The sequence below is a fragment of the Anolis sagrei genome, chromosome 3 (genome assembly GCF_037176765.1).
Source record: "Anolis sagrei isolate rAnoSag1 chromosome 3, rAnoSag1.mat, whole genome shotgun sequence".
In the NCBI taxonomy this organism is placed as follows: Eukaryota; Metazoa; Chordata; class Lepidosauria; order Squamata; family Dactyloidae; genus Anolis; species Anolis sagrei.
The window spans coordinates 12,706,562-12,721,843 of NC_090023.1; positions in this window are offsets into that span (position 1 = coordinate 12,706,562).

Consider the following 15,282-nt stretch of genomic DNA (forward strand, 5'->3'; position numbering starts at 1 on the left):
TTCAGATTCACTGCTGAGAGCCGTTCAGCAGTGGAACTCTCTGCCCCGGAGTGTGGTGGAGGCTCCTTCTCTGGAAGCTTTTAAACAGAGGCTGGATGGCCATCTGTCAGGGGTGATTTGAATGCAATATTCCTGCTTCTTGGCAGGGGGTTGGACTGGACGGCCCATGAGGACTCTTCCAACTCTTTGATTCTATGATTCTTTCCGGTTGTCCTACACTGTCATCTTTCATCTCTCAGCTCCCTCCCCAGCTGTTCTGCATGCTTATCACCCTTGAATCAATCCAGTATCAATTCACCAAACCCTAATAAGGCATGAGAAAGAAGACAAATAGCCCTAATGTTGGTCTCCCACCTACCCCAGCTGGTGACACCTGACATAACAAATATGACTTCACATCGTCTTGCAGCAATGTCAGAACATGTCTTGGAGACTGGAATTTTTTGAAACTAAACTAAAGGAGATGAACCACGCTTTGTACATTCAGCGAAGAATCAGGAAGAAGGGTTTGCCTGCAGGATCATGGAAGTAGGCTGTACACAGCTTTCAACATTTCATATAGAGTTGGAAGAGACCTCGTTGGCCATCCAGTCCAACTTGCTGCCAAGGAAAACTGCATTCAAAGTACCCCCGACAGATGGCCATCCAGCCTCTGTTTAAAAGCTTCCAAAGAAGCAGCCTTCACCACTCTCTAGGGCAGAGAGTTTCACTGCTGAACAGCTCTCACAGTCAGGAAGTTTGTTGTGGCTCAGTGTGATGCGAGTGATGGGATTCAGATTCCTGGCTATTTTTCTGTGCCTCAGTTCGAGACTCTCACAGACAGGGGAGATTCAAGCAAGCGGTTCTCACAGGAAAGGAATGCCAATAAGGGAGTTAGCACCCAGGTGTCTTCCCACACTGATAGGGAAGGCCTTGATCTGTAGACAAGAGGCCAGGTCGGGGAAAGGTCATGGGACCACTGTGAGAGCAGGATGTTTTCATGATTAGAAAACACTCTTTAGGCTTCTCACAAAGGAAGCGAAACTGTCAGTTCAACGTAGCTTATTAGCCTGAAAGTTTCATGGAATAACCTTAGCCTGGAGCGGGATGCTTGGGACTTTTTGCATTGGGATTCTTGGGGGCAAATGTTTCCTTGCTTGTACCTGGGACTCTGGTTTGAACTTTGCCAATAGGATTATGTCTCCTGCTTTTACCTGAAGATCTTTGGAACTGTATCCTGCTTTTAACCTTAATCTTTGGAACTTTGCAATGCTTACTCTTTATTTTGACTTGGAGTTTTTCCTCAATAAACTATAAAACTACAGCTCTTGTGTGGTGGTATTTGGAAGCAAGGTGAAGCCTACCCTGAGTTGCAACAAAGTTCTTCCTAATGTTCAGGTGAAATCTTCGAGGCTGCTCTGTTGGGGTAAGAAGGACGAGATATAAATGGAGGAAATAAATAAATCTCCTTTGCTGAAGTTTGAAGCCATTGTTCAGCGTCCTAGACTTCCGGGCAGCAGAAAACAAGCTTGCTTCCTCCTCCCCATGACTTCCCCTCACCTCATGATCCATTGTCCTCATCATGTCTCCTCTCAGCCTTCTCTTCTGCAGGCTAAGCATGCTCAGCTCTTTAAGCCACTCCTCATAGAGCTTGTTCTCCAGACCCTTGATCATTTGAGTCGCCCTTCTCTGGACACATTCCAGCTTGTCAACATCTCCCTCCAATTGTGGTGCCCAGAATTGGACACAATTTTCCAGGTGTGGTCTGACTAAAGCAGAATAGAGGGTTAGTATGACTTCCCTGGATCTAGGTGCGATGCAGGTCAAAGTCCCATTGGCTTTTTTGCCGTCACATCACATTGTTGGCTCATGTTCACCTTCCTCCCCATAAGGACTCCAAGATCGTTTTCACATGTACTGTTCTCGAGCCACGCATCCCTCATTCTGTATCTTTACATTTCATTTTTTCTGCCTAAGTGGAGTATCTTGCATTTGCCCCCGTTGAACTTTATTTAGATGTTTTGACCCATTTCACAGATGAAAACCAGGACACATGTGGCCAAGTAAAGTTAGCATATACTATGAATTATTTACGTTATTAATGAGGAACACACAAGCTAGGAGAGGCTGCAGCACTTTACTTTTGCATAAGCTGACTGGGAAGAAGAAAACACTGCCTCTTCCTTTCCTCTCCTCTCCTCCCTGCTGAGTTGGGTGAAAACTGTTTTTGCAGTGTGAACTCAGAGGAAAGTGGGGAAAGGATACAGTAACTACAAAACTTTAAAAACAGCTGGAAAAGTGAGGTGACAGAGGCTTAATCAAGACTGCTGGAAGGGTAGGGGTGCTCCATAAGGTTCAATGACCACATGTGGCCTGCACACGACACTTTCTTCTGTTCTAGTGAACTCATTGAAACAATTGAAAAGCAGTTTCCACATAGGTAATGGCAAAATTCAATGTCAGCACAAACAATTACAATTATAAAATTACAGTTAGACATAAATCAAATTAAAATCCATCCATAAACAGTAGAACAATCATTAAAACAGTAAAACAGTCTCATCCGTCAAATCACCGTTCCAGTCATTGTCTTTCCAAAATGCTGCATACATTTGTTTCTACTGCCTGAAGGCCTGGTCCCAAAACCATGATTTTAATTTTTTCTCCTAAAAGCCAGGAGGGAGGGAGCGGATCTTACCTCATTTGGGAGAGTGTTCCATAGGTGGGGGGCCACAGCCAAGAAGGCCCTGTCTCTCTTCCCCGCTAGGCGCATTTGCGCTATTGACAGGAGTGAGAGCAGGGCCTCCCCGGATGATCTTAGATTACGAGGTGGGACGTAGGGGTGGATGCATTCGGACAAGTAAGCTGGGCCAGAACCTTATAGAGCTTTATAGGTCAAAACCAGCACTTTGAATTGAATTGAACAACACATATGATCATTTATGCAAAGATGACCAAAGGGTTATTGTGTTCTGAAGTTTGGTAGACTAGTGTACAGAAACATGTTATGATTTGTGGCACCATAAGACTGTTCCTAGTCCTAACTCCTATCTAAGTAGCATAATTGGCCTAAATTCAAATGAGTAAGGGTGCATCTATACCAGACAGGGGAAAATTTTGGCTCTCTAGATGTTTTGGACTTCAACTTCCACAATTCCTAACAGTTAGTAAGCTAACTGGGATTTCTGGGAGTTAAAGTCCAAAACACTTGGAAGGCCAAAGTTTGCCCATGCCTGATCTACACTATAGAATTAATGGAGTTTGCCCCACTTTAACTGCCATGGCCCAAAGCAATGCAATCAAGGGACCATGGATTGAATTTACGTAACAGACTTTGTGAAGGAGAATAGTAGAACTTGTGGAAAAACTGTTTTATTACAGCTCCCAGAATCCCAAACCAACATGGCCAGTAGTTATGGTGACTGTGAGATTTTGATAGCTGTAGTCCAAAGACTGGGCTTTTCTAAACTTGGAGAAAATCCACGGCTGTAATGAAAGAGAAGCAATCCTAAGTGCATCCACGCTGTAAAATTAATGCAGTTTGACACCATTTAATTACTATAGTTCAATGCTATGGAATTTAGAGAGTTGTATTTTAATGAGGTCTTTAGTCTTCTCATCCAAAAAGTGCTGATGCCTCACCAAACTACAACTCCCAAGAATCCATAGCATTGAACCTTGGCATTCTAGCTAAGGCTTCATGTCAACTGAAGAGATCTGGAAGGCCACAATGGCCCTGTGTATTCCGATGAATTGATGAAGTGTATTTGGGATTTTAGTCTTCTCCTAAATCTGCTCTTTTATCCATGTATGAAAGGATGAATTATGTTCTCTATGAGAGAAATGTTAATTGCCAACAAGTCAAGTTTGACCTATGGCAACTCAATGAATAACAATCTCGAAGGATCTTGGTCCCCAAAAGTTCCGTTCAGGTCCTACAAATTCCTTGATTGAATCAATCCACCTGTAATGTTGTTCCCCTCTGTTCCTATGGCGTTCCATTTTTCCAGGCATTAATGTCTTTTTCAATCAGTTATGTTGTCTTCTGAAATGGCAAACATAACTGCCGAGCCCCCAGTGACGCAATGGGTTAAACCCTTGTGCCGGCAGGACTGAAGACCGACAGGTTGGAAGTTCAAATCTGGGGAGAGGGTGGATGAGCTCCCTCTGTCAGCTCCAGCTCTCCACTCGGGGACATGAGCAAAGCCTCCCACAAGGATGGTAAAACATCAAAACATCTGGATGTCCCTTGGACAATGTCCTTGCAGACAGCCAATTCTCTTACACCAGAAGCAACTTGTAGTTTCTCAATTCTCTCCTGACATGAAAAAAAATAAAATGGCCAAAGTATGATAGGCCCAATTTAGTCATTTCAGCTTCTAATTTATTATTTATTTATTTACTTACTTACTTTGCTTATATACCGCTGTTCTCAGCCCAAAGGCGACTCACAGCAGTTTACACACAATAAAAACAGCAATAATTCAATGCATATATAACAATTGACCACTTAACACATTATCCAATTAATAAACAACAAGCAATTACACTAAACAATTATTACAATAACCAGCCCACTAAGGAGTGTTCAGGCTTAATTTGCTCTAAGACCCATTAATTGGTCATTTATAACTCCAATATCACTTTTTCATTTGTACTGATTTACTGATTTCACTCTCCAGAAACACAGCAACATGGATGATCCTAACTAGTATCCAATTATATATCTTTACACTTGAACTTTTTTCACAGTTTACACTCCTTTCATACACATTCCGGGGTATTGTAGAGTGCAGAAATACATGTGGGTTTTGGTCTACAAAATGTGAATTTTCAGCACAGAAAACATGATGCATAATCCTTTCTGTGCAGTTACAGCTGTACCAGGAGCTCCAATTTTGTTTGCTTTGCATTGAATGTTTGTTGTAGTCCTAAATTTCAGGGCTCTGCAGATAGGTGGCTACTTTTGGCTGCAATCATAGGGCAAGCCGCCTGTCAATTATAGTTAGGTTCCCTGGTCCCTCCCCCTTTTGGGTTTTTGGAGGAAAAAGGAGCCAGTTTGGGTTCAGTCCACACAGAGAAGCTTTCCATGCAGGACATAATACCAAGAGCTCCTGTAGAAAGCTTTGTCTTCTATGGCTTGGCCGAGGACATATACAGCCTACGGCTTGGCCGGGGAGATATACAGCCTACAGCTTGGCCGGGGAGATATACAGCCTACAGCTTGGCCAGGATTATACAGCCCACAGCTTGGCCGAGGATCATACAGCCCTTTGCTGAAGGACTTCAGTCAGCCATCATGGAAGCCTGAATTCTTTCTCCCCTGGAAGTCTACAAAGCTCCCCTTGGTAAGGGTCTCTCGCAGAAGCCAGAAATAGTTGGTACCGGGTGCAGGGGCTCTACGCCAACAGAGGCAAAGAAAGACTGCCCAGATTTTAAGTTAAGGATTTCCCCATTAGTTAGTATACAGTTATGAAGATAGTGCCTGTTCCCTGTGGACAAGATTGAGAGAGCCAATAGACTGTTAAGAAAGCTTTAAAGTACCTGTTTGTTTTCATCAATAAAGAACTTTGTTGAACCTTTAAGCATTCTAGAGACTGTGTTTTAAGGAAATCCAAGGGTCTTTAATCTGAGGCAGCCCCGGCGTCCCGTTGGGCACACGGAATTTATGTCCTGTCTACAGTCTGATGCACAGGCCCAGCGTGCGACAGCACACTTTCGAATGGAGGTTCTTCTGTGTTGAGAAACTTTCTTGTCTGACAATAAATAACAACAAATATTCTGTCCATCCCTAGAGGAAATACACATGAATTCCATGGGGCAAACAAAAATGGTGTGACTTCTACCTGCATTGATGGCAAGATCCCATTTCATTCCATTGTGGCTTAAAAACTCCACAATTTCACATTGAAAATATCAAAAATGCATTTTCTATCTTGTGGAGTCTGGGGTGGGTGGGGGGAGCACAATGTATTGCAAGTAGTTTGTGAATGACAGCTGTATTCGTGGCAAGAGAAAAATTCAATAGGATACATAACAAGAAAGCAAAACATGCCTGAGAGCCATCTGCCTAAAGTACCATGAATAGAAAGAGGGAGCGGTTAACAGAATCAAGAGCCCTTCCAATGCGCATTGAAACAGATCATGGAATTGACAGACCGCTTTCTATTTCAGTGAAACCTGATTTCCGGGTGTACTGCTTACAGAACAGAAGATTCTGTCCTTCTCTCATAAGGAAATTGCCTTGCACTGAGCTGTTTTATTTCATTCACTTCCAAGGATGACGGGTTAATCCACCCGATGGCTATTTCACTGGCTGTGTTATTACCACCAAATCAATTTAGGCCATTTCAACTTTTACGCCTCTAGATACTTACTTAACGTAGAATCTGCACACGTTCTTATTCGGAAGAGAAGTATTTCTATTCATTTGTGAACCCCAAAGACATTCATATCTTCAGTTCTATTTGTGGGATAAGCCGGGTCATCGGGGACTTTCAAAGCTGTTCTCTTTGGGCTCAGAGTGAGTTACAATAGATATTCCAGAATTATATTTTAAATGACTGCCTGTTCTTGTCTGAATCTGCCGATTTATTCAGTTCTACTGTGAACTGGGGGATAGGGGAGTCTTCAGTTTTTCCAGTGATATATCTATGCTTGCAGAGGTCTGCTGCCTTGGAATGTAAGTACTGAGCTTTATGTTGTTGAACAAAGTTGAGCTGATTATCTGGCCCTACTAATACAGTAGAATCTCGCTTATCCAATCTTTGCTCATCCAACATTCCGCATTATCTGATGCAATCTGCCTCCCACCCAGATCCATAGCTGTTTCAATACATTGTGGTGTTTTGGTGCTAAATTCATAAATACAGTAATTACTAGGTACGGTCGAAATCTTCACAATTTGGACTAAAGTTGGAAAAATTATCTTTTTGAAGTGATTTTGAAGTGTTTAAGAAAACTGGAAGTCCCGCTATCGGTGTCCCCTCTAGAAGCAACGCAGAGACAAGAACAAGGAAGTCCCTTTTCCCTTCCGAAGCTTCTCTCGCCATTTTTCTTCCGACTCAGGAAGTGAGTCAGAAGTGACTCAATGTTTGGAGGCAAGCAGCTTGCATTCTGGGATTCTTGCCTCCCAGCCAACGAGGGGAGATGTTTTGGGGAGGGGAGGAATGGGGTTTTGGCACGGCAGCCATTGTGTTATATAAAGGGCAGCACATGGCTCAGAGGCTCATTGTGAGTCCAGGAAGGGAAGGGGAAATAGAAAGGGAAGGGAGGTTGTGAAGGGAGGTTGGAAGAAGAGCAGGGCAAGTGGAGAAGGGCTGGGAGCAAGGCTGTTGCCTGCCTGCCTTGCAGCTGCTTGTGTGTTGTTGCTGTTGGGGTTTGGGACGGGTGGGCAACGCATGGGCGGGTAATATTGGGGTGTAAGGGTGCAATTTGTTTCCTCAGTTTGTCTTGTATTGCCAAATAGTCAAAATATTATCCTTCCTAAAGTTTTGAAATGAACTTCAAAAAGCCAAAAAGGCCTCTCTCTGCAGTTTGTGTCACAGTGGCAAGTTTTGTCAGGTTTGGTCTAAAAATGAGGGAGAGAGAATCCCCTTAAATTTGCCCAGTGCCATTTGCTGTTTTTCGCATATTGCGCAATCACGTTCGCCATTAATGAAGCTCCAAAAAAGTTCCCAAAAAAATCAGAAAAAATCAGAATTCCTTTCTGAATCAAACCACCAGTGCCCCCTCCATCCAAAACTAGTTTTGAACCATTTCTTTAAAAACACCCAAGCCTAATAACTACTACATGACGTGACTGTGTATTGAATTGCTTTTTCTGCCGATTTGTTGTGAAACATTATGTTTTGGTGCTTAATTTGTAAAATCAAAACATAATTTGAGGTTTAATAGGCTTTTCCTTAATCCCTCCTTATTATCCAACATTTTCACTTGTTTAATGTTCTGCTGGCCTGTTTATGTTGGATAAGCGAGACTCTACTGTATTCCCCTTTGGCTTTTGTGAGGGTCCAGTCTGGTCCTTTGAACTTCCCCATAAGGCCTCTCACTCTTCCCAATGCTATTGAATAGAGTTGTGATAACAAGCGGTGCTGCTCATGCCATTGTTTGTCAGTGATCATGTGATAGCAGTGGAATAGCGCTTTGTGTGATAAACTCCTAAATTGCTTCTCTAAAGCTTATTTGATAGCAATAAAAGATCCGAGTTAAAATATAGATTTAAATCCTGTTTTCATTCCAAAGCCATTCAATCAATTGGATTTATCTACATGCTGCCTCATAATTCAACAGTTAATTCAATAAGCAACAGGATTCCAGCTGTACTGACCTTTTGATTCAACCTGCAGTGATGAGCAAAGCCAACTTTTAAATGAGGATTTTGCTTTGTTGTAATCTAAAGTACGGCTCTGAGTTCAAATATTTGTCTTTGCTGCTTCTCCATTTCTTTCAAAAGACTATAATTTCTAATGGATAGTGCAGATCTGTTATAGATTCCTCAACACTACTATTCTTCTTTTCCCCTCCTAGACTTATAAAATCATAGTTAGAAGAGACCTTGTGGGCCATCCAGTCCAACCATCTGCCAAGAAGCATAAAAATCACATTCAAAGCACCCCCGACAGATGGCCATCCCGCCTCTGTTTAAAAGTTTCCAAAGAAAGAACCTCCACCACACTCCAGGGCAGAGAGTTCCACTGCTGAACAGCTTTCACAGTTAGGAAGTTCTTTCTAAGGTTCAGGTGGAATCTCCTTTCTTGTAGTTTGAAGCCATTGTTCCATGTCCTAGTCTCCAGGGCAGCAGAAAACAATCTTATTCCCTCCTCCCTATGACTTCCCAGTGGCAATCATGTTTCCACTCAGCCTTCTATTCTGCAGGCTAAACATGCCCAACTCTTTAAGCCTCTCCTCATAGGCTTGTTCTCCAGACCCTTTATCCTTTTAATCACCCTCCTCTGGACACATTCCAGCTTGTCAACATCTCCCTTCAATTGTGGTGCCCAAAATTGGACACAGTATTCCAGGTGTGGTCTGACTAAGGCAGAATAGAGGGGTAGCATGACTTCTCTGGATCTAGATATTAGAATTTGTGATTCTAGTGATTTCCATGGTTATATTTAGCTTTTGCATCATGCCTCTTCGGTTCTAGTTAGATATATGCTAAAATAAATATTGTTCATGGTTGCTAAGGTATTATTAAAGCCAATGTTCAATTGAACACTGCTTATGAATTCTAAATCATATCCACATTGTCCAAAATTCTGTTGTATGTTTGCATAATGGAAATCTGCACTCAGGAAGTTCCTGAGTATTGTTCCATTCTACAATGGGGCAATTGTACAATGGAGTTTATTGCTCAATTTGTACATTGTGCAAAAACTTAAGGGCTTCTTTTGCTATCTAACCTGGGATTTGGTCTAATCATTAAATGATCTATCCAAAGAACTATTCAAAAATTCTCATCAAAGCAAGTTTACAGATTCGTCTAAACTCCAGAACAGAGAAACAAATCCAAAGACATGGAAACCAGCAGCCACCAATATCCAAGAGGAAATTATTCATTGACTCTGGAATTGATTAGATAATGTTGAAATAAGCTTTGTCACTATTCTTGATTAAACTGTGCATGGTCTTTATTTCTTGGGGATCTTTGTTCATCTTTAAGTGGCTGAATAACAGCCACTGGACATGACCTAAGTCCTTCAAGCCAACTACAAAGATGTTCTTACTCTCACAAAGCTTTTGAAAGACTGAGTCTTCTTTTAAGACATGCCTCCTGATGATTCAAACATCTTGCACTTCACCACTCCTAACCATGGTGTTTCCTTGTGTTCTTCCCTGTTATTTTCCATTGGCATCTTTTTAAAGGATCCTGTGAAGTAGCTCTCAAAAGTAAATCATGGGCCTGTGGAAGAGAAACTGAAGCAAAACAGATCAGACCAATGGCAAGCGGGTTTGCAATATGAAAACACACAGGGACACATGATGGGAAATCTGTAATGTTGGGGGCAGAGACCATGCTTTTAAGCATTCCCTTTCAACATGCTACAGCTGAGTGGCCAAGAGAAGTGAGGCAGAAAAGTGGAGAGGTTTCTTCCTCACTGTGCAGCCCCCATGATGCCTGCTATAAGATTCATGGGCTTAAACTGCACTGTTTTGGAAAAAAGAATGGAAATATCTGACCTACACAAGGCAGGATGAGAGGAAACAAGAGTAATAAGACAATTTTGAATAGTAGTTCTGCAAGTCCCCTTTAGACATTTCCCCTAAGCTCAAAAAAACTCTCCCCAGAAAGGCTAAAATGTTGCTTTTCTTGATGACTTTACATTTGCAGGCAAACATGTGTTGTTGTTGTTGTTGTTGTTGTTGTTGTTGTTGTTGTTATTATTATTATATTGGTTGTTGTGAGTTTTCTGGGCTTTATGGCCATGTTCCAGAAGCATTCTCTTCTAACGTTTCACCTGCATCTATGACAGGCATCCTCAGAGGTTGTGAGGCCTGCTGGAAACTAGGAAAATGGAGTTTATATATCTGTGTGAACGTTTCAATTGGCCACCTTGATTCACATTTAATGGCCTAGCAGTTTTCAAGGTCATTAAATGCTAATCAAGGTGGCCAACGGAAACATTCACACCTAGCTCCAACAAACAAGAGTTCTTCCTTCCACCCTGGACATTCCTAGCTTCCAACAGACCTCACAACCTCTGAGGATGCCTGCCGTAGATGCAAACAAAATGTCAGGGGAGAATGCTTCAGGCACATGGCCATACAGCCCAAAAAACTTACAACAACCCAGTGATTCCAGCCATGAAAGCCTTCAACAATACATTATTATTATTATTATTATTATTATTATTATTATTATTGGAGCCCCCGGTGGTGCAATGGGTTAAAGCCATTGAAGACATGGGAGAAGTCTTTCACAAGGATGGTAAAACAACAAACATCTGGGCATCCCCTGGGCAACGTCCTTACAGACAACCAATTCTCTCAGACCAGAAGTGACTTGCAGTTTCTCTATTTGCTCCTGACATGAAAAAAAGGTTTTGATCAAGGTAAAAGGAAAAGAATGCTTCCACCACTACTTTCTGAATTGACCTCCTTCACCCAATCCAGTGCCTGGCTCTTATGGTGGGCTTATAGGGGTCGGCCCAGGAGATGTTACTTAATTACACAGACATAACTAACTAAAGATGCATTTACACAACAGAATTAATTAATTTATATGGTTGAATGCTACTAAATCCTGGGAGTTGTAGTTTGGTGAGATTCCAGCATTTTTTGGCAGAGAAGGCTAAATACCATGTAAAACTATAACCCTGATGATTTTATAGGATACAGCCATGGCAGTAAAAATGGTGTCAAACTGTATTAATTCTACAATGTATATACACCCCAAGAAGCCAACAGAACCAAGTAGCATATGTAACTAGTATAATGATATAGAAATCCACCAAACAACAAGAACAACAAACATTGAGCTGTGGCAGGGCCCCAGAAGGAATCATCATCATCATCATCATCATCATCATCATCACACAGATGGACTACAAACAAAGACACAATTCTGTGGCCCACATAATTCACTGGAACTTATGTCACAAGTACCACTTGCCAGCAGTCAAGAATTGGTGGGATCATAAACCTGCAAAGGTTGTGGAAAATGAACATGCAAAAATACTGTGGGACTTTTGAATCCAGACTGACAAAGTTTTGGAACACAATACACCAGACATCACGATTGTGGAAAAGAAAAAAGTCTGGATTATTGATGTCGCCATATCAGGTGACAGCTGCACTGAGGAAAAACAACAGGAAAAACTCAACCGTTATCAAGACCTCAAAATTGAACTGCAAAGGCTCTGGCATAAACCAGTACAGATGGTCCCAGTGGTCATTGGCGCACTGGGTGTCATGCCAAAGGATCTCAGACGACATTTGGAAACAATAAACATCGACAAAATCACAATTCGTCAATTGCAAAAGGCCACCTTACTTGGATCTGTGTGCATCATTCGTAAATACATCACACAGTCCTAGACGCTTAGGAAGTGTTCAACTTGTGATTTTTTTTTATACGAAATCCAGTATATAGATCCTGTTTGCTGTGACATACTGTGCCTTTGTGTCAGTTATAATAACAAGAGGAAGAAGAAGAAGAAGAAGAAGAAGAAGAAGAAGAAGAAGAACAACAACAACAACAACAACAACAACAATGCATTATTTATAGCCTGCCCTATCTCCCTGAGGTACAATCCCAACTTAAAAAAAATCAACCTTCATTAGATTTGGAATGTTTGTAGATAAATGTATGAATACATATGTAGAATAGATACTATTCACATAACTGGTTCTTGCTTTTCTTGTAAGAGTTGTTTTTCTGTAAGAGTTGTTATTTTTTTCAATGCATAACATACACACAAATCTTGGACTTTGCAGTTTTAAGCAAAGGCATATGTTCCCAACAAAAAGTTGATGGAGATAAACCGATGCCTGGCACATAATGCATTTCCGCCCTGAGTGGACAAAGGTACTGTCACGTCTTATCATCTTTCAAATGAAAGAAGAAGACCTTGGCAAGATTCAGTTCTAATTAAATTTCACTCTCCATTGAACACTCTGTTGGCGACGCTCATTGCTTCTGGCAGAGAGAGGATCGCCCAAGGTGGTATTCTCCTTTCTAATAGCTCCGGTGCTTGTCAGCATTTCAATAAACCCCCTCACATCTTATCACCTTATCACAGCACCGAATTTAGTGCACCTTAAAGGTACCCTCTGCTTTCCCCCCCCCAAAAAAACACCCCCCCCCTTTAATGTTGTTTTGGAGAACCATCTCTATGCCAACTCAATGATGGATCTCCCATCCTTGCTTCAAAATAGGAAGTGATGCAGAAGCCTCAAACCCAAAGATGTGTGAAACTATGGCATCACATTTTCCCTTTCCACACATCTATTGTTACACATTGATGCACTTGTTGTATTTCTGTGCTGTTAGAAATGGGTCAAAATACCTTAGCTGACATTATTTTTTCTGAGATAATGGCCATATCCTTATATCATGCTTGCATAGTCTGAGTCATAGTCAAATAGTAGGCCTGGGTAACAACGGAAAAATTTGTTTCTAAAATCGATTTGTATTTGGGGTTTTTTTTTTGTTTCGATATTTAAAATAATTACAAAATTTTCCTTTTAAAAAGTTCGATATTTACGAAATTTCGTAAATGGTAAAAAAATAACGAATCTATTTCCGATACAATAACAAATCGATTCGTTAATGGCGGACGCGACCGCGAAATACGCTAAAAAACCTCCAAAAACTTCTGAAGCTTCCCTCTCCCTCTGTTCTTGACTGTTGGTATGATATTATAATTTTTTTCCACTAATTAAACCATAAAACTGGCCCAGACATGCGGAAATAATAACGAAACGACCTCAGAACAATAACGAAACGAATACAATAACGAAATACGAAGCATTTACAAAACGTGTTTAAAAATTCGTTTTTTTTAATGATTGCTCCAGAATGGTTCGTTATCGTTTTGTAATTGGAAAAATTAACGAATTATTAACGAATTACGAATTAACGAAATGAAACCGCCCAGGCCTATCAAATAGTTATATAATGGCTGTGTTACATCATGCTAAATGTAGACACTGTACAACTGATTATGTATCTGCCAATGTGTCTGTTTATTATCTCAATGGAGACAACATGGTGATTGTGCCTTCCCCGTTGGAACAATAAAGAGATAAACCTTATATATAGATTTATTTATCGTATCAGATATGAATCGAGGGTACAGTTGTAATATATTTAAAACACAAACAAAATTAAAAACTTGGCATTATACTAAATGTCCTTTGACCAGTAGCTGGCCACTTGGAGTGCCTTTGGTGTTGCTGTAAGAAGGTCCTCCATTGTGCATGTGACAGAGCTCAGGCTGTATTGTAATAGGTGGTCTGTGGTTTGCTCTACTCCACATTTGCATGTTGTGGACTCCACTTTGTGGCCCCATTTCTTAAGGTTGGCTCTGAATCTTGTGGTGCTGGTGTTCTGTGTGCCCAGGAGAGTTTTTCATTTGATATCAGCCACTGATTGAGGTTCCGGGTTTCAGCTGCCACTTTTGGACTCTCACTTGCTGAGGCGTTCCTGCTAGTATCTCTGTAGATCTTTAAAAAACTATTTCTTGATTTAAGGCATTGGTGTGCTGGCTTATATCCAAACAGGGGGTGTGACAGAGATTTCACTGCCTTCGTCCTTTCATTATTGGCTACTACTTCCCAACAGATGTCAGGTGGTGCAATATTGACTAAACAGGATAATTTCTCCAGTGGTGTTGGGCATAGACATTCTGTGATAGCGCAGCATGTCTCATTAAGAATCACATCCACTGTTTTAATGAGGTGAGATGTGTTCCACACTGGGCATGTGTACTCCTCAGCAGAGTAGCAAAGCGCAAGGGCAGATGTCTTCACTGTGTCTGGTTGTGATCCCTAGGTTATGCCAATCAGGTTTTGTATTATATTGTCTCTAGCACCTACTTTTTACTTGATATTCAAGCAGTGCTTCTTGTATATAGATAACAATGACAAATAGTTCTGCACCATCCAAGAATGTGCAACTGTATGAGTCAAATCCTATAAGTTTATCCCGTGATGAATCGCATTCAATCACATGTTGAATGTCAAGTCGATGTAATGCCAGTAGAACTTACAACACACACCTTGGCACAGTGAATAATGTTGAGGAATGTTTCAGTTACTAGTCTACCTCACAAGCATTGTGAATAGCATTTACAAGAAAAAGGTCAGCAATAATCAGAAAAGAGGCATAAAGCCTGAAGGAACATCAATATTGGATTGTGTCGTTATTGTAAGCCACCTTGAGTCATTATGTAGAGAAAAGCAGGATAGAAATGATGATGGTGATGATGATGATGATGATGATGATGATGATGATGATATGCAGAATGTCACTCAATATGCAATATCAATAAGGTATACAGGTGACACTATCTCTCACATCTTCAGCTACATTGTGTCCCAATTCTGAGAAACACGCAAGATATGAATAAAGATGATAATACATAGATGATAGATAGATTTTAGTCTGCAAGCTTCCTAGATATGGTCTTTGTCTAGCATATTTTACACAACACACTGCTGAGATAGTATAGAAACAAATCAAAATAAGCCAATTCAGGTGAAATGCAAGGGGTGGAATTAATGAACACCGAGATCTAGAGATAGAAGGCAAGTGTCTCTAATAATCAAGTTTAGAAGGAACAGCTGTAACCCTGCAAA